Genomic DNA, 25378 nt, shown 5'->3' on the forward strand with positions numbered 1-25378 from the left:
GGGCACACGGGGGAATGTTGGCGAGTGGGGGGACGCTAGAGAGGGGGCCGGCAGGCCGGGGGAGGCGGCCCACACTCCACGGCTCACCACAATCTGCTCGCACCAATTTGCATGCCCCCCAAAATGCCATTAAGTTAAAATATACAGTTATTGTACCTTTCTGGGACCGGCGCCATGCAAATCTTTATTGCATGTGCTCATAGCCCGATCTAGCAGATGGTAAATCATGAAATTTTATGAAATTATTACGCCGGCGAGGTGTTTTGAAAAGGAGCAGCTGTGGAGGAGATGGGACGTTATAAACACTCACAGGTGTTGCCGTCTCCCCCACTGCCAGCCGCAACATAAAAAAAAAAATTAAATTATAAACAAACCGGCAAATGTTGTAATCTCTCTCCTCGACACACTCCTTACAGGGAAATTGCTTAAACTAAGCAAAGAATTCAATTTTAATTTGCATAAAATATTTATCAAGGCTTACGCAAATTTCTGAACCGCTCCTTGCCTGCCAAGTTTAAAATTACTGAGACATACAGAGGTGTAATATAGAAACATGGGAAAGACCTATTAGCCAAAGCCCTTATGACCACTTCAGCCTAGCGCAGACGGACAAGCACAGCTAATAGAAGGAGGCCGGCCCCTGCCAATTTTTTTTTTGCAAACAGATTGTTTTTCTCATTATGTTTTTATTTCTACCTAAACTGTTAATTAGGCACTTAGAAGATTTTTTATTGAGGGCTAAGTGTAACAAGCTGCTCTATTTTCCTGTAAACCTTCCTGGTGTACTGTAAACACTAGATTTTTGCACCCATTGCCTCATTTTCTTCCTATTACTGAGATGTCATTAGAGCCCAGGAAGGATGTAGCAATGATCTTCTTGCAGCCAGGGAGGTTTCTCACACCCACAGCCTGCTCGCTGCTTCCATATAGGCCCTGACTAGGGCCAAGGCTCGTGGGAAAGCAGGTGTAGTTGGCCTTCTAACAGAAATGAGGGCGAAGAAGGGAGAGAAAGAGAAATGCATCCAAAGAAGGGGTACTACAAAGAGGACTGAACATCATGGCATATGAGAATGGGTTGAAAAAACTGGGAATGTTTATGTGATAGAAGAGAAGGCTTTGGGGGGGGGGATGGAGGAAGGAAAATAACCCTCATCTTTAAATGGAAAGAGCATTGCATCTGAAATATTAGGTTACAAATTTTAGCTCTAGTACTGCCTACCTGTGTGGATAAGACATTTAGCCTCTTTAGAAGTCAGTTTCTTAATCTGTTTTAAAAAAAAGGATTAGACTTGAATCTAATTACTAAATAATTTCAAAGGTAGCTTCCAAGTCTAAATCCTATGATTCTATGATCTGATGGACTGAGGGATGGTACTTATTCTGGGTGACTAAAGGGTACAGGAAGAAGAAACAATGAATAGAAGTTAGAAGGAATAAGTTTCAATTCAATTTAAGAGACTTCCTAACTCTTAGAGCCCTTCTACAATACAATTTAATTGTATTGTAAGACTGACTTGAGAAATAGCGAACTTCCCATCACTGGAGGTCTCCAAGCAGAAGTATGATAATACGAACAATAATAGTTTCCAATCCCACAATACAATCACAGATCACTCTCCTCATAATTGCTCATGCAGAAATATGTTCAAGTATTATTATTCCCATCAGATAAGGAAGGTAATCAAGGTACGGAGAAGAACACTAATTTGCCCAAAATCACAATGTTAATAAACAATAGAACTGACATCTTGAATACAGATCTTTCAGTTCCAAATTCTCTGCTCTTTCCACTAAGCCAAGCTGCTTCTCTGGCTATTCTTACAAAGACTAGAGACCAGAGTTATGCATGAAGTAGGATGTTGGAATAAGAGTCCTAAGAAAGCCCTTCCAATGTAAATCTAGGACTCTAAAAGGTATGATAAGGAAAAAGAAAGAAAAGAATGGAAAAAGAAAGTGGAATCATACAGCTAGCATCACTTCTAAAGTCTTATGTTTGTCTCTATAGGTTTGCCTGTCCCAGGTTGGCACTATTTGCTAGCCAGGCTTCTGGTTGTAATTCTGGGACCTAAATGATAGGAAAGGATTTCATCCTTCTTCCTCCCTGATGAGGACAAGAATTATAATAGTTTCTTCAGCTCCAAACATCATCTACCCCTGGCACCTGAGACTCAGAGGAGGGAGAATCTTAACATAAACAAAAGATCATTGAGCATAGTGATGCTGTCCCTTTAGAAGACCTAGGTTCGAGTCCTGGTTCTTCCACTTGTCAGCCCATGATCTCTGTCTCTTAAGTATTCTAAGTTTCACTCTTCATCTGTAAAATGGGGATAATAATATGTGCAATCCTTAGGTTGTAAAGTAAATATTTGGTAAAATACTTTATCTTAATTAGTCATCTGACTACTTCATTAACTCAGGAATTTGAATCCAGCCTCACACACTTGCCACTTACTAGCTATGTGATCTTGGGCAAGTCACTTAACTTTGATTGCCTCACATCTAGGGCCATCTCTAGTTGTCCTGATTCATATCTGGCCACTGGACCCAGATGGCTCTGGAGGAGAAATTTCAAATTTGATTCATGTACCTGTCATGGCATCACCATGGTCTTTTTTGAGAATGATAGACAAACATCATTACAATGAGTTCCTATTCTGTGCTGTATACCATCAGTGATACAGAGATGTGTGGCACTGTCCTTGTTCTAAAGGAGCCTTCATGTCTCCTAATTCAATAAAGAATGCCACTTGACTTTGATAAGATCAGGGTCTAAGGCATCTGAAGATTTGTCTAGAGAGAAGGGAAGTAAAATGGGGTATAAGGATCCAGAAATCCTATGAGAACTTGTATAAGAGTGAAAATAAGGCACTCTATTATTCTGGTAATGTTTGGTAAATGCTCTGCTGTGTACTATCATTGCTCAAGAGAGACTTCTCTATACCACATGAAATACAACTTCTACATGATCCAGTGTCAATAGTATTGAATTTGCAGTCAGAAGATCTAGATTCAAATATCTGGTGCCTGGTGACCTTGGGCAAGTCTCTGATTTTTCTGAATCTACATTTCTTCCTCCACAAAAATAAAAGGATTGAATTGAATAGCTGTAATATTCTACGAACTATGAATCAAACATTTGAGGTTAAATTGAGGACAGGTTGTAAATGACTTTAGATACCAAACTGAAAAGTTTGTATTGAACCTAGAAGCTATAGGGGCTCACTCAGTAACTCAAAAGATCATAAAGGATCATAGATTTAGTTATAAAGGACCTTCTAGACTCTCTAGTTCAACCACCTTGGATGAGGAAATAGATCCATGGAGGTTAAGCAGTTTGCCCAAAGTGACACAGGTTGTTGGTGATAGAGGGAGCATTCAAACTCTGATCATTTTCATCCAAATCCTGTGTTCTTTCCATCACACCATAGTGTGTTACTTTGAAGACTCAATCATAAGTTGCTAAAGTTATTTAGGCTACTAAAGCTTAAATATTTCATTATAAAAGATACTCCCTCCACTCATGCTATTGCCAACTTCTCCATACTTAGAATATGGGTCTTCCAGAGTTGCTTTGCAAAAATTCCTCATTCCCAATGACCAGCCCTCTGGCAATTGTCCAATTTGCTTTAAGAAGTCTGTTTATCAAAAGACAGTCACACAGACCATTTCTAATCCTATCCTCAAAGTCTTCTCAGCTTGGTAATATCTGTCAGAACTCGGACTGTGTTGACATCATCTTCTAAGAGCCAGGGTCAACTCCACACCAGAATGAGGTACTGGGGACAATGTGGCTTGTCACAAAAGAAATCCTGATGTGCCTCAGACAGTAGAATTTTCTGGCATTAAAAATGAGTATTTGTAAAAAGTACAACTCTTTGCATCTTACCCAACCTTGAGGACAATACCTTGGGCAGCTATTTACTTGCCTATCCCAAGTTTTGACTCTACCCCAGATGCAGGCCCCAGTGGAACTGACCCACAGAGAATCCTCTAGAAAGATGAGAAGGAATCAGGGAAGTTCCTCCCCTCCTGCGTCCTGTTTCCTCAGATATCCTTTATAATCTCACTGTCAGGCTTATTCCAGTCAAAGGCAGGAGGATAGTAGCGAAATGGATAGTTCACTGAACCAGGAAGCCCTGAGATCAAATATGGCCTCAGATACTCTTAGCTGTGTTTTCCTAGACAAGTCACTTAGCCTCTGTTTACCCTATTTTTTTCAGCTGTAAAAATGGGAGATAATAACAACACCTGCCTTGAAGGGTTGTTATAAGGATCAAATGAGATATTTGGTAAGTACTTACCCTAGTGTCATTTAACACATTAAGCAGAAGCTCTATAAATACTTATTTCCTTCCTTTCCCTTCCCCAATTTTCAATCCCTCAGGAACTGCCTGTTAGTCATTGATCCTAAAAAATTTGGTTATACCTCAAGAATTCAAACTTAAGTCATACTCCACTCCAAGAGATGTTTCCTGCTGTGGTAATTGTTGCACTATTACAGAATCTCAGGACTTGGAAGAACTGCAACAATCTTCTAACCCACCCTTTACCTAAAGCTTGAATCTCTTGTATACAATATATCCATTCAGTCTCCATTTGAATACTTTTAGAGACAGGGAACTCATTCTTTTATGAAACAATCTATAAAGTATTAGATGTCTCTAATTGTCAGAAATTTTTCCTTTATGTAAATAAAGTCAAAATCTATTTTCCTGTATCTTCCACAAATCATTCCTAGTTCTACCTTCTACCTTTCTTTATTCTTGCCAAGCAGTATCAGTCTAATCCAGTTTAATAGAGATTTTCTTATTTCTGTGCAATTGATGTTTTAGTCCAAGTTCAGGACTTTACACTTATTTGTATTAAATATTATTATAACAAAGATATCCAGGGGCGGAGCCAGGATGGCGACATGAAGGGATCGAGTCTTAGGAGCTCTCTGATAAAAACTCATAAAGTAAGGACTCTAAACTTTCGAGACACAGTGAGGCAGTTCTCCTACTCAAGGTAACCTGGAAAAGAGCAGAAAGGCTCTGCTCCCCGGGGTCGCAGGGGTGGCCCGCCAGAGCCAAAGAACTTCAGCCTCCCGGAGGCAGCCCCAGGGTCCTGGGAGCCATGGCTCACAGCAGCGGGGGAGTCTCCTGAGCTGCACCCCGGGGAGCACAAGGCACAAAGTGGGGGAACAGCTGGGGGACCTCTGCCAGAGCCAGCACGTGGAGCCCAGCCCTCAGGGCACACAGCCAGCAGCTTGGTCTTTCAGCAGCCCAGATCCAGGAAACAGAAGCAGGAGCCCCCAGGGCATGAGCCCATTGAGCTGAGGGAGGGGAGTGAAGAGAGAGAGAGACTGCCCAGAGCTCTGTCCTTTGCCTCTGGAACAGGACTCTGGGGCTCTGACCATATTCAGATCCTGATCCCAGTCTAGGCCCCCCCATAGAACAACAAGGCCCCCCCACCTCAGCCCCGTGGCAGAGGGGGATGCTTATGGTCATTCACAGACCAGGAGGGAGGACAGAACCTCACACACTGAGACCCTTGTAGGAGCGTCCCAAAAGCTCAGGAAGCACCCCAAAAAAACAGGCTTAGGCTGGGAAAATGAACAAGCAAAGAAATAAGAGGAAGACCATTGAGAAATATTTTGCAAATGAGCCCAAGAAGGATCAAAATACTCAGTCTGAAGATGAGGAAGCACAAGCTCCTACATCTAAAGACTCCAAGAAAAAACAGAAATTGGGCTCAGGCTATGATAGAGCTCAAAAAAGACTTTGAAAATCAAATGAGGGAGTTGGAAGAAAAACTGGGAAAAGAAAGGAAAGAGATGCAGGAAAAACATGAAAATGAAGTCAGCAGCTTACTCAAGGAAATCCAAAAAAATGCTGAAGAAAATAGCATGCTAAAAAAACAGCTTAGGTCAAATGGATAAAACAATTTAAAAAGTTATTGAGGAGAAGAATGCTTTAAAAAGCAAAATTGGCCAGATGGAAAAAAGAGATAAGAAAACTCTCTGAGGAGAATAAATCCTTCAGACAAAGAATAGAATTCAGGGAGATTGATGAATTTACCAGAAATCAGGAATCAATACTTCAAAACCAAAAAAATGAAAAATTAGAAGAAAATGTGAAATATCTCATTGAAAAAACAACTGATATGGAAAACAGACTTAGGAAAGATAATTTGAAAATTATTGGAATACCTGAAAGTCATGATCAGGAAAAGAGCCTTGACATCATTTTCAAAGACTTACTACAGGAAAATTGCCCTGATATTCTAGAAGCAGGGGCAAAATAGAAATGGAGAGAATCCACCGATCCCCCCAAGGAAGAGATCCCAAAAAACCAACCCCTAGGAATATTATAGCCAAGTTCCAGAACTCCCAAGTCAAAGAGAAAATATTACAAGCAGCCAGAAGGACACAGTTCAAATATCGTGGAGCTGCAGTCAGGATCACTCAGGACTTAGCAGCATCTATACTGGAAGCTCGTAGGGCTTGGAATACAATATACCAGAAGGCAAAAGAGCTTAGAATGCAGCCAAGAATTCAGCAAGGCTGAATGTCCTCTTCCAGGGAAAAAGATGGACTTTCAATGAACCAGGGGAATTTCAAAGGTTCCTTTTGGAATGGCCAGAGCTGAACAGAAGGTTTGATCTTCAGATACAGGACTCAGGTGAAGCATGGAGATTGGAGGAGAGGAGGGAAATATGAGGGACTTAATGAGGATGAACTGCATGTATAGAAAAATGATACTGATAATATTCATATGAACCATCTCAGTTAATAGAGCAGGTAGAGGGAGCTTTTATAGTTGAAGCACAGGAGAAAGCTGAATTTGAAGATAAAATATGGTGTAAAAATGGAGTCAATAGGAAAAAAAGGGAAATGGAAAGGGAGAAAGAAAAAGGAGAGGGGGAATAGTCCAAGATATTTCACATAATAAGATTTTTTTTATTACAATGAGCTATTGCAATGATATGGAAGGGGGGAGGCAAGGGGGAATGAGGGAACCTTTGCTCTCATCAGAGATGGCTAGGAGAGGAAACAGCAAATATACTCAATGGGGTATAGACATCTGGAGTAAGAAGGAAGGGGGAGCAGGGGGAAGGGGTGGGGATGGGAATAAAGGAGGAGAGGATGGACCATGGGGGGACAGTGTTCAGATATAACACATTTTTTTTTTACTTCTTGCAAGGGGCTGGGATTGGATGGCCTGCCCAGGACCATAGGGCCAGGTGGATTCTCGGCCTAAGGGGTGGTATGGGGGCTCAGGGCTTCTTGGCCCCAGGACCAGGGATCTGTCTGCTGCGCCACTCAGCGACCCTACAGCAGAGTCAGAGTGAAAGGAGAGAGAAAATATAGTACACGGTAGTGGAGAAATAAGAAAGGAGGGAGTTGCGATCAGCAATGGCAACGTTGGAAAAATATGGAAGTAACTTTTGTGATGGACTTATCATAAAGAATGTGATCCACTCACAACAGAGTTGATGGTGTTGGAACAAAGACTGAAGCACATTTTTTGTTATTATTATTTGAGGGAGGGTGCAGGGCAAGTGGGGCAGGGTGGCCTGCCTGGAGCCACATAGCAGAATGATCTTTGGGTGTCTGAGGCCAGATTCAGACCCAGGTGCTCCTGGCTCAAGGGCCAATGCTCTGTCTTCCACCCAACCACCCCTACTATTATTACTATTTTATTTTATTTTGGGTCTTGTTTTTTCTTTCTTTCTTCTTTTTGGTTTTTGCAGTTGGGCAGTTGGGATCGGTGGCTTGCATGTCACATGGCTGGGTGATTATTGGGTTTACGAGGCTGGATATGGACTCGGGTGCTCGTGGCTCCAGGGCTGGTGCTTCACCCATTGCGCCACCTGGCCACACCTACAATTATTACTATTATTTTTTTATTTTAATTTTTTTTCTCTCCCCTTTACTTTTTCGCCCAAGCAAGTCTATCTATATTCATGGGGGGAGGGGTATTTTGTTTACTTGTAAACAAGTATATTTTATTAATGTAAAAAAAACATTTGTAGGAAATGAGAATAAAAAAATTAGAAAATAAAAAAGAAGATATCCCATTGGGATAAAAACTCCCTCTTTGATAAAAAAAAAAACTGCTGAGATAATTGGAAGAAACTTAGATTAGACCAACACCTAACACCCTTTACCAAGATAAGATCCAAATGGTTACAGGACTTAGACATAAAAAACAATACTATAGGGGTGGCTAGGTGGCATAGTGGATAAAGCACTGGCCCTGGAGTCCGGAGTACCTGGGTTCAAATCTGGTCTCAGACACTGAATAATTACCTACCTGTGTGGCCTTGGGCAAGCCACTTAGTTTCCCTTGCAAAAACCTAAAACAAAGAAACAAAAAAAACAATACTATAAGCAAATTGGAAGATCAAAGACTAGTTTACCTGTCAGATCTATGGAAAGGGGAACAGTTTATGACTAAGGAAGAGTTGGAGAACATCACCAAAAACCAACTAGATGATTTCGATTACATTAAATTAAAAAGCTTTTGCACAGATAAAACCACTGTAACCAAGATCAAAAGAAATGTAGTAAATTGGGGAACAATCTACAACTAATGATTCTGACAAAAGGATTCATTTCTAAAATATACAGAGAACTGAGTCATATTTTTAAAATAAAAAACCATTCCCCAATTGACAAATGGTCAAAGGATATGCAAAGGCAATTTACAGATGAGGAGATCAAAGCAATCCATAGCCATATGAAAAAATTGCTCTAAATCATTAATTATTAGAGATATGCAAATTAAAGCTTCTCTGAGGTACCACCTCACACCTCTCAGATTGGCCAATATGACCAGAAAAGATAATGATCATTGTTGGAAGGATTGTGGGAAATCTGGCACACTATTACACTGTTGGTGGAGCTGTGAACTCATCCAACCCTTCTGGAGAGCTATTTGGAACTACTCCCAAAGGGCGTGCATACCCTTTGACCCTTTGACCCAGCAATGCCACTACTGGGTCTATACCCTGAAGAGATGATGAAAAAAGGTAAAAACATCACTTGTACAAAAATATTTATAGCAGCCCTGTTTGTGGTGGCAAAGAATTGGAAATCAAGTAAATGTCCTTCAATTGGGGAATGGCTTAGCAAACTGTGGTATATGTATGTCATGGAACATTATTGTTCTATTAGAAACCAGGAGGGATGGGATTTCAGGGAAGCCTGGAGGGATTTGCAAGAACTGATGCTGAGTGAGATGAACAGAACCAGAAAAACACTGTACACCCTAACAGCAACATGGGGGTGATGTTCAACCCTGAAGGACTCGCTCATTCCATCAGTGCAACAAGCAGGGACAATTTGGGGCTATCTGCAATGGAGAAAACCATCTGTATACAGAGAAAGAACTGTGGAGTTTGAACAAAGACCAAGGATTATTACTTTCAATTTAGAAAAAAAACTGATATTTTATTGTCTGATCTTGCTATGTTTCTTCCTTAAGGATATGATTTCTCTCTCATCACACTCAATTTGGATCAATGTACAATATGGAAACAAAGTAAAGACTGACAGATTGCTTTCTGTGGGGGGTGGGAAGAGAAGTAAGATTGGGGGGAAGATTGTAAAACTCAAATAATATATTTAATAAAAAAATTAAAAAAGATATACCAAAGTTCTAGGTTGTTCTCATGAACTACATCATCATGGTACACTTATCATTAATTCCTGGTTATTGTACAAGTTACCATGATAGTTCTGTTGTTTGGTCACCAATCCTTTCTATAATTGTTCCCATTTCTATAGGGCTGCAAGGAGGTGACTGAGGAATTTGAAGTTTATAAAGGTAAAAGGGTTTATCCAAAGTCACACACCTAGGTTGTGAACTCTTTGTGTGTTTTCATTCCAAATAACTACATTTTCCTGTTATGTATGGTATGCTGAAGGCAGCTGTGCTGGAGAAGGAGCCCTGAATAGAGAGTCAGGACTTTTGCATTTGAATCTAGCCTTAAAACTTATTAGCATTGTGACTTTGTTCAAGTTTCTCTTTATTTCTAAGTCTGTCAGCATAAAATAGGGACAGTAATTTCTAGCTACTATTTCTAAGGGTTGTTGCAAGGATCAAATGAGAGGAAAAAGAAATTGTTTGAGTGAACTGGAGGGAAATTTACATCTTTGCCATCTGTATGTGTCTATTTATACCCCTTTGTTGTACATTCAAATGACACAAATATTTAGAGTATAACCTTTAAAAGATAAAGACAGTATTTCTTGAAAATGAATTTTATTGATATCTACGGTTTTAATATTACTTTAATTTCTCTATATCCCTTCTTTTTCCTTTCCATGAGAACAAAGACTTACTTTCTTAATTTTAATATTTTACTTTTCCCTCAATTACATGTAAAAACAATTTTTAACATTTTGGGGTTCTTTATAGCTTTGAATTTCAAGTTCTATCCCTCCCTTACCTCCCCCCACATCTTGAGATAATAAGCAATCTGATATAGGCTATACATATGCAATCGTGTAACACATTTCCTATTTGTCATTGTAACAGAGACTTTTTAAAAGAACAATAGAAAGAAGGGGAAATCAGAAAAACTGATATATACGTTGAAAAATATCTGAAAATATATGCAACATTCATCCCTGTGGACCCTTGACCTCTGCAGTAGAACAGGGGAGGTATCTACTCATATTTCTTCTTGGAGCTCTCTGTTTTTTCTTTTTAATTTTGCAACATTTCTCTTTTGTGGTGGTTGTCCTGTTCATTGTTGTAGTGGTTGTTGTGGTCATTGTATATAGTGTTTTCTTGCTTCTGCTTACTTCAGTTTGCATCAATTCAGTTTAAGTCTTTCTATCCTTCTCTTTGATCTTACAATACAATAAGAGCTATCATTTATCTAAAACAATCTCAGAACTCAAAAAACTCTGTATACAATAGGCCTTTAATTATTAAATAATTGAATAATGTGTAAAAACATGATATAGGGGTGGCTAGGTGGCGTAGTGGATAAAGCACCGGCCTTGGAGTCAGGAGTACCTGGGTTCAAATCTGGTCTCAGACACTTAATAATTACCTAGCTGTGTAGCCTTGGGCAAGCCACTTAACCCCATTTGCCTTACAAAAAAAACCCTTAAAAAAATAATTTAAAAAACCCATGATATAGATGTTACCTATCTAATAGTTTGCCAAATTTCTACTAGTGAATTGTACAATGAGACGCATTGTGTAGTAGTGAATGACAACCAAGTCTCAGAGTCAAGAAGATCTGGGTTTAAGTCCTACCTCTGACAAGCTGACCAGGTGACCCTGGAGAAGTCACTTAACTTTACAGTGTTCCTGGCAACTCTAAGACTGTAGGTTGTAGAATAGATGATTTACAGTGATAAAAGTCAGTTCTCTACAACAATGAAATTATAGGTAAGACCGACAAAAAAATTCTTAATAATAAATTACTAATGCATAATAATTGGTAGTTTGTTACTATTATTACAACTATAATTATTACTATTACTATTACTCTATCTGGGAGGCCTCTAAGATTTCTGACTCAGGGATTGGGGAGCAGGGAATAGTCCAAATTGCCTGGGACCCAAAGGGCTTGTTGGGGTGGAGGGGGAAGGCAGCAGAGCACAACCTTTTTGCAAATGGAGAGCATTAGTACCTGACCTCCAAGGAAAGGCTGCTTTGGAGTGGGTTAATTAGTCCTGGGAACTAAATGGTTGGTTCCTCATTAACAGTTATCACTTTGTCCTGCTCGTTAAGAAGTGATTCCTGACAAAGAAGACTAAAGGTTATGAGACTGGAGATATTGAAGAATGTTTTACTGTTTTCTACCACCTCCAGTCCCAGCCCACCCTTATCGGCTTCCTACCAAGGGACCTGAATTAAGGAGAAAAGGGTATAAAGATCAAATAGACTTTCTAAAGCTGTCCCCCATTCTATGGAGCAATCCAGCCAAGATACAGTGCCTCCTCTGGGATAGGGGAATGGGAAGGAAATAAGCATTTATGTACCATCCTCTATGTGCCAATCACTGTGTTAGACACCCTACAAATATTTCATTTGATCCTCACAACAACTCTGTGAGATAGGTTCTGTTAATACTCTCACTTTACAATCGAGGAAAATATTGCAAACAAAAGTTAATTGACTTGCCCAGAGTCCGAAAGCTAATGTCTGCAGTAAGATTTGAACACAGATCTTGATGACCCCAGATCCAGCATTCTACCCACTGCATCAACAACTGCCTTGTGATGATGCTGAGTAGAACATTTAAGGACAAATGCCCCCTCCAAACACTGGCCCAGGCAGAAATTAATGAGACAAATAAAAAGGGCTAGAGGAGTACCATGAAAAGAAAGTGGAAGAGATGTTCTTATCTGTGTATAAGTTGGGGGGGTGTCCAGTAAGAGGGAAAACTAAGAAAATTTTTAAGACATAAGAACAGTTTGTGGCAGGGTATCGGGGAAATGAACCAAGTTGATACAGATAAGTGGCATATATAAAGCTCAAATATTTTGTTCTCTCCATTGTGCCATGGTAGTATAAAGCTAGAAAACTGGAAGGGTTCCCAGAAAGCATTAAGTACAATTCCTTCATTTTACAGATGAGAAAACTGAGGCACAGAAAAGAGATCAAATAATTTACCCAAGATCATAATTCTAGTAAAAGTTAAAGGTAGGAATTGAACCCAAGATTTCTTAACTCCAAGGCAATGATCTATCAACATATCACACTCTCCTTCTTTTATGGATGATGAAATGAAAATTGTGGAATGCCTAGTTACCAATTGCCCATTCTGAATTGAGGGGAAACAATCTAACAGAAAAGGCCATCCAGTGTGGAACGACCTGTGTCCAGAGACAAATGGCTTCTCCTTATGAAGGATCACTAAACAAAAGTTGGTTGACCATGTGCTATGCTATAAAGGGAATGATGAAGGTTTGGTTGGACTAGCTTGTCTTGGTGCTGACCAGTGCTGAGATTCAGTAGTAAACTCCACACCAGGATGAAAAGGACCTTAGGGGAGAAACAGAATGGGAACATTTAAAGAGAAATGAGAAGCCTAGCAATAAGAAAAATCAGGCTGAAATAGATAGAAAGTGCTGAGGGTAATAGAACAAGCAACAAAAATGATTAGCTCAGGAGGGGGGGAAGTCTGAAGAGGTTGTAGAGAAAGCAAACCCTCGAGTCAGAATGGGAACTTAGAATGGGGGCGGGGGGAGAAAAGGGGCAGCAATTGCTCCTCAGGTCTTAGAAGTATGAGATTCACACTTGTGTTGTAGCTATTGGGGAGGACAGCTCCTCCCAGGAAGGAAACTTCCCCTTCTAAACATTGGACACTGGGGTAAAGCCTATCTAGGCCTGTGCTAGTGACATCTTGGATACGTGTGTGTCTCTACTTTTGGGTGTTTCTGTATGAGTATTTATGTGTCTCTTTATTCATGAATGCAAATATGCTTGTCTGAGTCTCTTTGGATGTATATTATTATGTTGTCTTTGTGTGTGGGGTGACATTATTCAGCCCAGGACCCTGAATATAATAAATGCTTAATAACTATCTGTTGAATGAGTGAATGTGCCTCATCCCTGAACTAGAAACATTGACATGAGAGAAAGAAGCAATTTAGGCAGCCTTACAAAGTAAAAACTAACTGAGGTAGGAAAAAATATAGGACTTGGAGACAGAAGATCTATGTTCAAAATATGTCTTCTGTGGGATTTTGAGCAAGTTATTCCACTGCTCTGGGCCTCAGTTTGCCCATTTATAAATGGGCAAATCTACAAATCATGGTTTTTTTCCTTCAAAATTTCTAACAATTAGTAATCCAGTCTCTACTTGACCCTCCAGTGATAGGAAATTCACTATTTTTTGAGGCAGCCCATCTCACTTTTAGGCACTTCAGAGTAAAAAGTTCATTGTGTCAAATTAAAAACTTTCTTTCTACATCTTACCCTCATTATTCTGAGATTTCTGACGTATAGTTACAAGTAAAACAAATCTAATATGTCTTCCACATAACTTCTTATAGGTGGAAGAGCTGTTATGTGATCTCAGGTCATTAGATCAAAGATCTTAGACTAGAATTAAGACTCAGGGTGATTAAGTGATAAACCTAAAGTCACATAGGAAGTAAGCATCAGAGATAGATTCAAGAACCTGATAATTCAAGAGTCAGTACTTTATCAGTTCCACCACTGTGCCTCCCATACATTAGGATGATTTAATGCTTCCTCCCTTTCCTATCTCACTTCTTTGTATATATGCTGGTTTATCATTATCTTTCCTCAAATAAATGCCTCTCCTTCTCACCAGAACCATGTACTCTTCTCCAGAACCAGTTGACTTCTTTATCAGGAGACCATGTCATGGAGCAGTATATGTTCAAACCAAAAAGCCTGATGCCCTCTCTAAAGTTTCATTTGATACATTCTTGGATCCCAGCCCTCAGTGATAGCATAGGATGAAAGACAAGCAGGTCTATTCTGTATTGGGCTTCAGAAATTTTCTTTTTCTAATTAAGTCTTCTTTGAATAGTACCCATGTTTTTCAGAGGCTCTTCTTTTATGTCATAGGGCAATCAAGAGGTACAGTGGAGTTGAATCTTTAATATGACTTGGCATAGTTAGCATTAGGACTAGCATCAGGACTGAGAGGAAGGAGCTATTAAAGGACCAAACTCCTGCATTCAGACAGGACCTACCTTTATGAATACAACAGCTTCTACTTCTTTAGGATATTACATATTACAAAGGGCTTTCTTCAAAAGAACTTTGTGAAGGAGATTGTGGAAAACTAAGTTTGTTTTACAAAGAAATAAATGAAGACCAGAAAATGTGACTTGTCTAGTGTTATATAAACTAATAAGGACCAGAGCTAGGAACCTGTAGGAATGGGGAGCCAGCCACCAGGCTGCTTAAGGAGGGATAATCCAAACCAAGTCAGAAACAGAGTAGATCAAAACTTCCATGCCAAGCTCTAATGGGATCATACCCATGAGTGACTGCTGTAATTCCAGCATGATCAAAATATTCTCCCTTTCCACCTCCCCAACAACAACAACAAAAAAAGAAAATTAAATAAATTTCCTGGAAGTAGGAATGAATTTGCACTGGACATCTGCATATTCTTGTCCATTATCAACCCCATTTTATAGATGAGGAAACTGAGGACTGAAAAAGGAAGAGTGATTATGCTGAAGTCAAATAGCCAGTAAGTGGCAGAAATGGATCATGAATGTGAGTTTTCCAGTTCTCTGTTCAGTGCTCTCTTCACAATACCCACTAGGCTGTTCATGTAGGCCTGGGGTCTGGCAGGGTTGGTGTCACCTTGAGAAGAGTTATTGGGGAATGCAAAATCCAACCTGAAACCCCATAAAGCGAGGGAATATTACACGCAAAAGGCCACATGGTGAGGAAACTAATCTGAAGGGACAAGAAATCAATGGAAATTTCTATTTAGGTCAGAAATCAATAGGAATTTCAAGGTAGGAAAAGGGGGAATTACTTACCTTTAATTTGAGCTCTCTTCAAATAGGCTCTTTGGTGAGGCCAAGTGTCTAAACTCCCAGGAGCCAAGGACAGGGCAGGCCAGAGCCATATGATCTTAACTTGCTCCACTTCATACTGATCCATGCACGCTAAAATGTCTCCTAATCCTTCCTGGTTAATACAAGGGTGATAAAATCTAAACTACGAACTTTACAATGCTATTACAAAGAAAGTATTTGTTAACCTGAAAATGCCATTATTGTGAGAATAATTATGGAGGGGGGAAGGAGGAGAGAGGGAAATGCAAAATCAAGAGGAAGCAAAAGAGATGATAGAACCAAAAGAACAAAGGAGAAAGCAAAGGAAATGGGAGGAAGGTGTCAGGGACTTGAGAGAAAGGAGAAGAGGTTGATTAGAGATCAAGGTGTAGAAGGTAACAAGATGAGAAGGAAGAAAAGGAAAGAGACAAGAGCTCTTCTAGCTATGGCTCTCATGAATATTTTAGATGGTCCTGGTGTCATCTTAATTCCACTCTTTTGTTTTTGTTGCTCAGTTGTTTCAATCACGTCCAGCATTTTGTGATCCCCTCTTGAGGTTTTCTTGGTAAAGATACTGGAAGGGTTTGGCATTTCCTTCGCCAGCTCATTTTACAGATGAGGAAACTGAGGTAAACAGAGTTAAGTGACTTGTCCAAGGTCACACAGCTAATGAGTATCTGAGATCAGTTTTAAATTCAGAAAGATGAATCTTACTGATCGCAGGTCTAGCACTTTCTATTCACTGTGACATCTAGCTGGCCCTACATAATGCTCCACTCTATAAATTTTCAGTCGTCTGTAGTCTCTTCTCCTATGCTTATATGGAATAGGGGTTAGGTGCAAAGGCAGGACAGAATAAAGGGCTATGATTTTGACTTTTTCTCTCCCACCTCACACTCCCTTTGATCATCAAAAAGATTTTTCCACTAAGCAGAGGATGGAACGAGGAGAGATCTGCTAGAGTCAGTATTGCCTTGTAATAATATAAATATTACTGTAAATAGTTTGGGTCCCAGATTCCCATGTGGCAGTCACATGTAATTTTATAAATGAGCTCACTGTTGGTGGTGAGAATGGACAAAATGGGCTTAAAGACACTAAATTTGATGGGGCAAAATCTTTAACAAGTGTCTTATCATAGGTACACCTGAGGAAATGTGAGACTATCATAAATTCATCTGTATTGGAAGACTGACATTTAGTTCCCGTGATCCCAGCTCCATGAAACTTTTAGATGTACTTCAGATATACTCTATACTTATTTCCTTAGTACATGATACATAACCCCAGTAGAATGTAAGCTCTTTGAGAGTAAAATCGACTTAGCTTTTATCTGATCCATATTCTGTGCTTTATAAATGTGTGTTGAAGATAAGCAAACTAGGTGATCAGGTAGGAGAATCAGACCTGTGACTATCCTGCCCATCTTCCAAAAAACAGCATATTAATAAAGATATACAGGACCATACCTAAGGATACTTAAGGAAAAATACTTAAGGAAATTTTCCAGGGCTCCTCAATCTATTACAATAGCTGTTTAGCTTGTCTACCTGCTTCAAATCTTATCCCACTTCAATCCATACTGTGATCATTTACTAAAGTGATCTTCCTAAAGTACAGGTCTAGTTGTGCCAGCCCATCTCTACTCAGTAAGCTTCAGTGGCTCCCTACTACTTCCTTGTTCAAATAGAATTTTTTCTGTTTGGAATTTAAGGCCCTTCACCATCTGGCCATTTCCTTTTCAGTATTCTTATATTTTATTCCCCTCTACATACTCTATAACCCAGCTACATAGGCAGCTTTGCTATTCCTTGAATAGGACATTCCATTTTCTCCCTCCATGCCTTTTCTCTAGCTGATCTCTGCCCAGAATATTATACCTCCTCATCTCCAGCTCCTGGGTTCCCTTGCATCCTTTAGGTTGACACTTCTATTGGAAAATGACTAAAAAGTTGTGGAATTGATTATGATGGAATACTACTATACAATAATAAATAATGAGCTTCTTGGTTTTAGAAAAACATGAACAGATACTAAGCACTTAATAACTAGGAAGTACTTAATAATTGCTAGCTGACTTACTGATTGACCCCAAATAATGCATTGATAAATGTCCTTTTTTAAAATGTCCAAAGTTTCCTTGGGCCTGAATCTGTTCCTGGAAACTTCAGAGTTGCTGTCAGTCAAATTATCTTCAAGGAGAAGCTGCTCTTCCTCCTCTTCCCTGAATCTCCTAGCTACATGCTGCTTCTGCATGTCAATAATGAAGGTACAGTGCAGTCCATCCATTGTCAGCTCCAAAGTCATGTATTAAAGTTGGGTTCTCAAAATATAAACTCTTCAGAAATATAGTTGAAGTTCTCTGTTAAGGTCTTTTCCATAGTAAAATCTAATCAGATCACTGACCCTTTGCCACAGTAGAGATTGGACCAAGAGTTACCCATAAGACACTGGACCCTTTGTTAAGGAGTTAGACACATGGACACCTCCTCTCTACTGGAAGTTCCCCTACAGGTTAGCAAAAAAGCAAGAGATACGAGAAGTGCCCATATCAGACTTCATCTTTTTTTTTTTTTTAATGGAGCAAAATCCTTTCCATTCTCCTAAAGATTCACTTGGATCTCACTGTTACTCTTTGATAAATACAAGTTACCTAAGGAACAAAAGTTGACCTACCTAATTAAATCTTTCAGCAGTCCTTCTTCCTTAAATATCCCCAGTAATGCCACCATTGCAACAGTGTACAATGTGGACTATCTTCTAGAACTCTGCTATTTCTGCTGCTTCAGAAAATGGTCTCAGGTGAATAATCCTTCTGAACACGGCTTCACCACTTATGCTGGCCATGGTGCTGATCACTTCCCTGATGGCAATGCTAACACCAAGCATCTGACAAGCAGATAACTCTTTCTGAGAAGGGGGGACAACAGGGACCAGGAACTAGAAGCAAAGCTTCTAGGGACATTCATTCTGCTCAGGCACATAAGTTTAATAGAAGATAATGCTGAACAAGGAATACTGAACTTGAAGTCATAGGACTTGAGATCCTAAAACTACCATTTATAATCTGTCTAATCTTGGGTAAATCACTTAATCACATCATCATATGGAAAATTAAAGGTTGAATTAAGTGATCTCTAGAATCTTTCCAGTTTGAGATGTGATTTTTTTATCCTATGTGAATCAACCCAATAGAATTTGGGAGAGAGGTCCTGCTCAAATTCCATATTTTCACTCTAGAACCTTATAAAGTAGATTATATGGGATGTTAAATCTGAAAGAGACTTTCAAAATCCAAAGCCTTGCCTCCTTGTAACCATTCAGGAACTCCAGAAATAGTCCTGTACCTTTAATACAACTGGTCACAGGATGCCAAGACAGAGGTTAACTTTGCTGCTGACACCCAAGCATTTCACCCATCCCACTTCTTAGTCCCAGAATCATCTCTTCTAGCCCTTCCCAAGAAATCAGTTTCTTTGAATAGCTACTTTTGACATCATCTCTCAGTCTAATCATATTACCATCATCATATCCATTTCTGTAAGATTTTTAAAGTTCATAAAATGTTTTTCTTACAACAGTCCTGGGAGATTAGGAGTCTAGGTTGAGATTTTCCTTATTCATTCTCCTTCCCATTGATTCTCAAAGGAGTTCGAGTGATTCTTAGCAATCCTAAATTATTTATTTCCTTCCCTAGATCTCTTTTTTCTCTTGTATTGTTGCCTGGATTATATTGATGGAGCAGGGAACAGAAGAGAAAGCAGTGAACTAGAAATCAAAAGACCTAGATTTGAATCCTTACCATGCCACTTCCCAGCTGTATGTCCTAAGGTAAGTCACCTCCCCCACCCCCTCTGGACTCTAGTTTCTTTCATAACATAAGAAAGCTGAACTGGATGATCGCTAATGTCCCATAGCCAAGACTAAGGAGGACCTTGAGTCAGACAGAGGCTGAGGGTTGAGAGAAAACTCCTTTTCTTTTCTAATCATTCATTTGTAAAGGAACATTACCTACAGAGATAGGTGATCACTGGAGTCAACAATACTATTGAGCCTGGGTCATCCGAGTCAATAGGCCAGGAATTATCACAGAAGGTCAATGGGTCATAAGGATAATGACCTACCTAATATGGTGGAGATAATAGGAGTAAATGTTACAGTAGGTCACAGAACTATGTGACCAGTGATTGTTAGTATTTGAAAATTTTGGAGAAATGGGTGAAAATTCTATGCATATAATTAGGGAGTGTTCATGAATTGAGCATATAAAGCATTTTGTGTAAGAAGCCCCCAAATATAATGTTATGTGCTTTGTGATCTCTAAGTCTGATCTAAGTCTATTAAGTGATTTGTATGTTATGCACTTGACCTAAATATTTGTTGTTTTGTATAAAACTCTGCCATGTGATGCAATATACTATCTTTCTCCATGTAAGAGTTCTATTAAATGCAACTTTAATTGGATGTTAGGTACTATATACCTTCATGTGGCATATGTATCTAGTATAATTGACTGTGATGACACTTTAGGTAAATTAATGGATACTATATGATGTATATTCACAGATACATGTACCAGGTATAATTTGCCAGGAGTCTTCATTTTTTATTGAGGGTAGAATGTAATAGAGGCAGTGGGAAGAGAACTATATTTCCTATAGAGCTATGGAATTAAGGGACAGAGTACATTTCATAGAATTCTTTAAAACAGAGAATTATTCAATTATTACCAGAAAAGCTTCCCAGAACTCCTTTTCCCATAAGGCTGTGAACCTACAGTACTGGTTAATAGGATGATAGTGCTCTCTGGGGAGCAGAAGAGATATCAGCATAGGAGATCTTGGAAAGGTGTATCTGAGACTGCAAAGGTAGTTTTCAATAACACAACATAAGTCCCTAAGAGTTAAAGTAGTTAAGAGAGTCAATTTATAGACTAGAGAGGGATAATAAAATCTATAGAAATTTTAAGTATAGATTTAGGCACTGTGTAGAACAAGCTGGTCATCCTCTTGGTTCAGCCATATTGGCATCTGAGTCCTGTTCCGTTTAACCCATTTGACAGGGAAAAGTCTTTTTTTATAGTATTTTCCTTTCTCTTCATTTACGTATGGAGATAATTTTTATCATTCATTTTTGTAAATTTTTCTCTCTCCCTCATTTTCCCCCTTTTCAAGACAGCAAGCAATGTGATATAGGTTATACATGCACAATCATGTTAAATATATATATCCATATTAGTCATTATGAAAGAGGAATATGAACAAAAGGGAGAAAACCATGAGAAGGGAAAAAGTAAGTAAAAAGGTGAAAATCATATGCTTTGATCTGTATTCAACTCCATAGTTCTTTCTCTGGATGTGGATGACCTTTTCCATCACAAATCTTTTAGAATCACCTTTGATCACTATTGCTGAAAAAAGCATGGTTGACCTTCACTCAATGTTTCTAGCACTGTGTTTAAAAGAAAAAACAGAACATCGTACACCCTAACAGCAACATGGGGGTGATGATCAACCTTAATGGAATTGCTCATTTCATCAGTGAAACAATCAGGGACAATTTTAGGGTACCTGCAATGGAGAATACCATCTGTATCCAAAGAAAGAATTGTGAAGTTTAAACAAAGACCAAATTTACTTTTAATTTTTTAAAAAAGGTATCTTATTATGTAATTTTGCTATCTCTTATATTTTATTTGTTCCTTAAGGATATGATTTCTCTTTCAACACATTCAATTTTGATCAATGTATAGCATGGAAACAATGTAAAGACTATCAGACTGCTTTCTGTGCAGGGTGGGAAGCGAGATTGGGGCAAAAAATTATAAAATTCAAAAACCAATAAAAAAAAAACTGCTCACTTCATTCAGCATCAGTTCATGTAAGTCTTTCCAGGTTGTTCTCAAAACTGCTTTCTCCTTATTTCTTATAGAACAATAATAGCATTTCATTACACTCAGATTCCACTGGTCAGCCATTCCCCAACTGATGGAAATCCCCTCAATTTCCAATCCTTTCCCACTACATGAAGAGCTCTTATAAATATTTTTGTACATGTCCATCCTCTTCTCTTTTTTATGATCTCTTTGACATACAGACTATTTATAGTATTGCTGGATAAAAGGATATGCACAGTTTTATAGCCCTTTGGATATAGTTTCAAATTGCTCTTCAGAATAGTTGAATCAGTTCATAACTCCACCAACAGTGTATTAGTGCCCACATGCCCTCGAATATTTATCATTTCTGTTTTTTATTAGCCAATCTGATAAGTGTGAGGTGGTGCTCCAGAGCTGTTTTAATATCATTTCTCTAAAAATGATTTAGAGCATTTTATATGACTGTAGATAGCTTTAATTTCTTCATCTGAAAAATGCCTGCTCATATCCTTTGACTATTTATCAATTGGGGAATAACTTATATCCTCATAAATTTGACTCAGTTCTCCATGTATTTGAGAAATGAGATCTTTATTAGAAATACTGACTATGGGGGTGGCTAGGTGGTGCCGTGGATAGAGCACCGACCCTGGAGTCAGGAGTACCTGAGTTTCAGACACTTAATAATTACCTAGCTGTGTGGCCTTGGGCAAGCCACTTAAACCCATTGCCTTGAAAAAAAAAAAACAAAAATACTGACTGTGGGGGTGACTAGGACATGCAGTGGATAGAGCACCAGCCCTGGAATCAGGAGTACCTGAGTTCAAATCTGGCTTCAGACACTTAATAATTACCTAGCTGTGGGGCCTTGGGCAATCCACTTAACCCCACTGCCTTGCAAAAACCTAAAAAAAAAGAAATCCTGTAAAAATTGTTTCTCCAGATTTATGTTTTCATTCTAATCTTGGTTGCATTAGTTTTTATTTGTGCAAAAACTTTATAATTTAATGTAACCCAAATCATCCATTTTGTATTTCATAATGTTATCTATCTCTAGTTTGGTTATAAATTCTTCTCCTCTCCATATATCTGATAGGTAAAATATTCCTTACTGAGAGATACAAGTCTTATAGAAGCTAAATACAATGGCTAAAAATTAGGGATTAGTTTCCACTCCTTCAGAAAAGGGATATGTTTTCCATAGTTTTATCTTATGGTTTAGTAAAATGAATATTTTACTTAATGATTGTGTTTCCTGATGAATCTACTATTACACTAATTGAGTTAGGTTGACTTTTAGAAATTCCCAGGAAGTTGGATGGGTGTTTGAGTCAAAAAAAATATTATGGATATCATTCCCCAAAGAATGTATATTGAAATCTTATAGCAAATTGTTCAGATATATATTTGGTATCTAATACACATTGATAACTAACAGATTCACACACATATGTATATATGCATATGCATATATATATATATATATATATATATGGAAATGGAGGGAAGGAGGGGAGAGAGACAGAGAGAGAGAGAGAGAGAGGGAGAGAGAGAGAGAGAGAGAGAGAGAATGTGTATGTGAAAGAAAAAAAAGTCAAAAGTCATTCCAAATGGATAAGTGATTACAGGGTATGCACAATAATTCTCAAAAGACGAAATACAAACTATTAATAAAGTAGGAATGTTCCAAATCATTAATAATAAATGAAAATCAAAACAACTCATACGTGCAAACCAGCAAAGATAAACAAAAGATGGTAATGTTTGTTGGAAAAGTTGTGAGAAAATAGACAAATCAATCAACAAGCATTTATTGTTGTTCAGTCATTTCAGGAATGTCCTATTTGGAGTTTTCTTGGCAAAGATATGGGAGTGATTTGCCATCTCCTTCTCCAACTCATTTTAAAGATGAGGAAACTAAAACCAACAGAATCAAGTGATTTGCTCAGTCACACAGTTAATAAGGGACTGAGGTTACATTTGAATTCAGGTCTTCCTGACTCCAGATCTGTTGCTCTAACCATTGTACCACCTAAGTACCTACTATATGACAGATGCTGTGTTCTGCACTAAGGATACAAAGAAAAAAGTCCCTATTTTTAAGAAATGCATAGTTTAATGAGATAAAATGCAACAACTATATACAAACAGCATATATACAGGATAAACTTGAGATATTCTCAGAGGAAAGGTACTAAGAAAAAGATAGGCACACTAGTGCATTTTTGGTGGAGCTATGAATCAGCATAACTATTTTGGAAAGCAATTTGGAATTATGCAAATAAAATGACTAAAATGCCCATCCCCTTAGGCTCAGAGATTCCATTACAAGGTTTACCCCCAAGGAGATCATTACTAAGAAGAAAGTTCCCACATATTCCAGAATAATTACAACAGCATTTTTTGAGTTAGCTAAGAATTGTCAAAGTATTGAAAAAGAATTGAAAAGTAGATGCCCTTCTTTTGGAGAATGGCTAAACAAACTATGGCTTGTGAATAAAAAGTAACATTTCTGTATTGCAAAAAAAGAAAAGACAAATAAGATGAAGAATTATGGAATAATCTATAAGAAGTGATGCAAAGGTGAAATAAACAGTCAAGAAATAAATAAATAATTGTCCTTCATTTCCAAAGAAGACCACAACACAAAGACAAAGGTGCCATGACAAGCCTATTAATTGGACTTGAGTGAGGGGTGTTGTGTTAAATCATCAGCCTCACTTTCTCCTTCAGAGTTATTTGGATCTAGTGGCCAAATATGAATCAGATTGACTGGAGATGGCCCTGGATGCAAGGCAATCAGGGTTGAGTGACTTGCTCAAGGTCACACGGCTAGTAACAATCAAGTGTCTAAGGTTGGATTTGAACTCCCTTCCTCCTGAATCTAGGTTAGTGCTCTATCCACTATGCCACCTGGCTGCCCAGAGTCAAGAAAACAATATACAAGATGACCACAGAAATGTAAATGGAAAGAACAACACATAACAATGTAAAGTGAATGTTGAAAAAAAATGAAAAGAATAAGTATGGTGTCAAAGAAGAAATATAAGAAAAATGCCCCCTTACAGAAGTGGGAAATCTCTAAGTATGGTGCATTGTATTTATTTTTCAGATTTTTATGTCTTGATAGATTTTGTTGATTTTTTCCTTTTTTTCTTTAAAAATACATGGCTTAAGTTTCCCGATGTCAAGTAACTTACAAAGAAGCCTCAAGTATATTACCCAGACCTCTTCTTCTAAAGATTTTTCTAGACTTTGGACCTACCTTCCCCTGAACTTGAACTATGGTCTTAAAAACAAAACCATGACAACTCAGGAATTGGAGCTCAAAGGAACCTTTGAGATCATCTATTATAAAGGAGAAAAGTCTTGTTCAAAGTGACACAAGTCAGAGTCCTGAATGTCAAAGCTGAATAGAACCTCAGAAACTATATAATGCAGCAGTTCTTAACCTTTCTTTAATGTGATAGAACCTTTAGCAGTCAAGTGAAACCTATGAACCTCTTTTCAGAGTCTTTAAATACATAAAATAAAATGTATAGGATCATAAAAGAAATCAATTACTTTTAAATAAAAATGTAACTTTTTCACATCCATGTATGTTTATGCTACTGAAATGTGTCCATGGATTCCCATACTTCAATAAAATTCAATCTGTAAAATGAAGGACTTGGACTATATTTCTAAGATTTCATTTAGTTTGAAATCCAATTATCTCATCCCTCATCAGAGAGGGAAAAAAAATCATACCAAGAGAAGTTAAGTGACTTGCCCAGGGTCATGCATTTACTAAAGGAAATGGCCAAAACTCAAGTCTTTGTAGTCCTAATCCAATATCTTTTTTTTTTCCAAGTACCATTGTTTGAGATGTCCTGCTCAGGACCTCTGTCCCTGGAGCTTTTGGACAGTCTCCTCCATCCCTACCAACAATCAAAGAGTTCATCAACTTGCTCATCAAAATACAGGTTACTAGCAAACAATGTGTCTCACTAACT

General features: G+C 38.4%; 1 long non-coding RNA gene across 6 annotated transcripts in view; it reads left to right on the plus strand.

Moving 5' to 3' along the window:
* Positions 1–25378, plus strand: part of LOC141505604 (uncharacterized) — a 419909-nt gene that overhangs the window by 313371 nt on the left and 81160 nt on the right. For 3 of the 6 annotated variants that reach the window (XR_012473645.1, XR_012473639.1, XR_012473643.1), the window contains 2 exons: positions 4221–4289; positions 19203–19336. This is a non-coding gene — a long non-coding RNA (uncharacterized LOC141505604). The remainder of the gene's footprint in view (positions 1–4220; positions 4290–19202; positions 19337–25378) is intronic. The other 3 variants (XR_012473640.1, XR_012473641.1, XR_012473642.1) reach the window with 1 other exon arrangement.

Source organism: Macrotis lagotis, chromosome 1 (genome assembly GCF_037893015.1).
Source record: "Macrotis lagotis isolate mMagLag1 chromosome 1, bilby.v1.9.chrom.fasta, whole genome shotgun sequence".
NCBI lineage: Eukaryota > Metazoa > Chordata > Mammalia > Peramelemorphia > Peramelidae > Macrotis > Macrotis lagotis.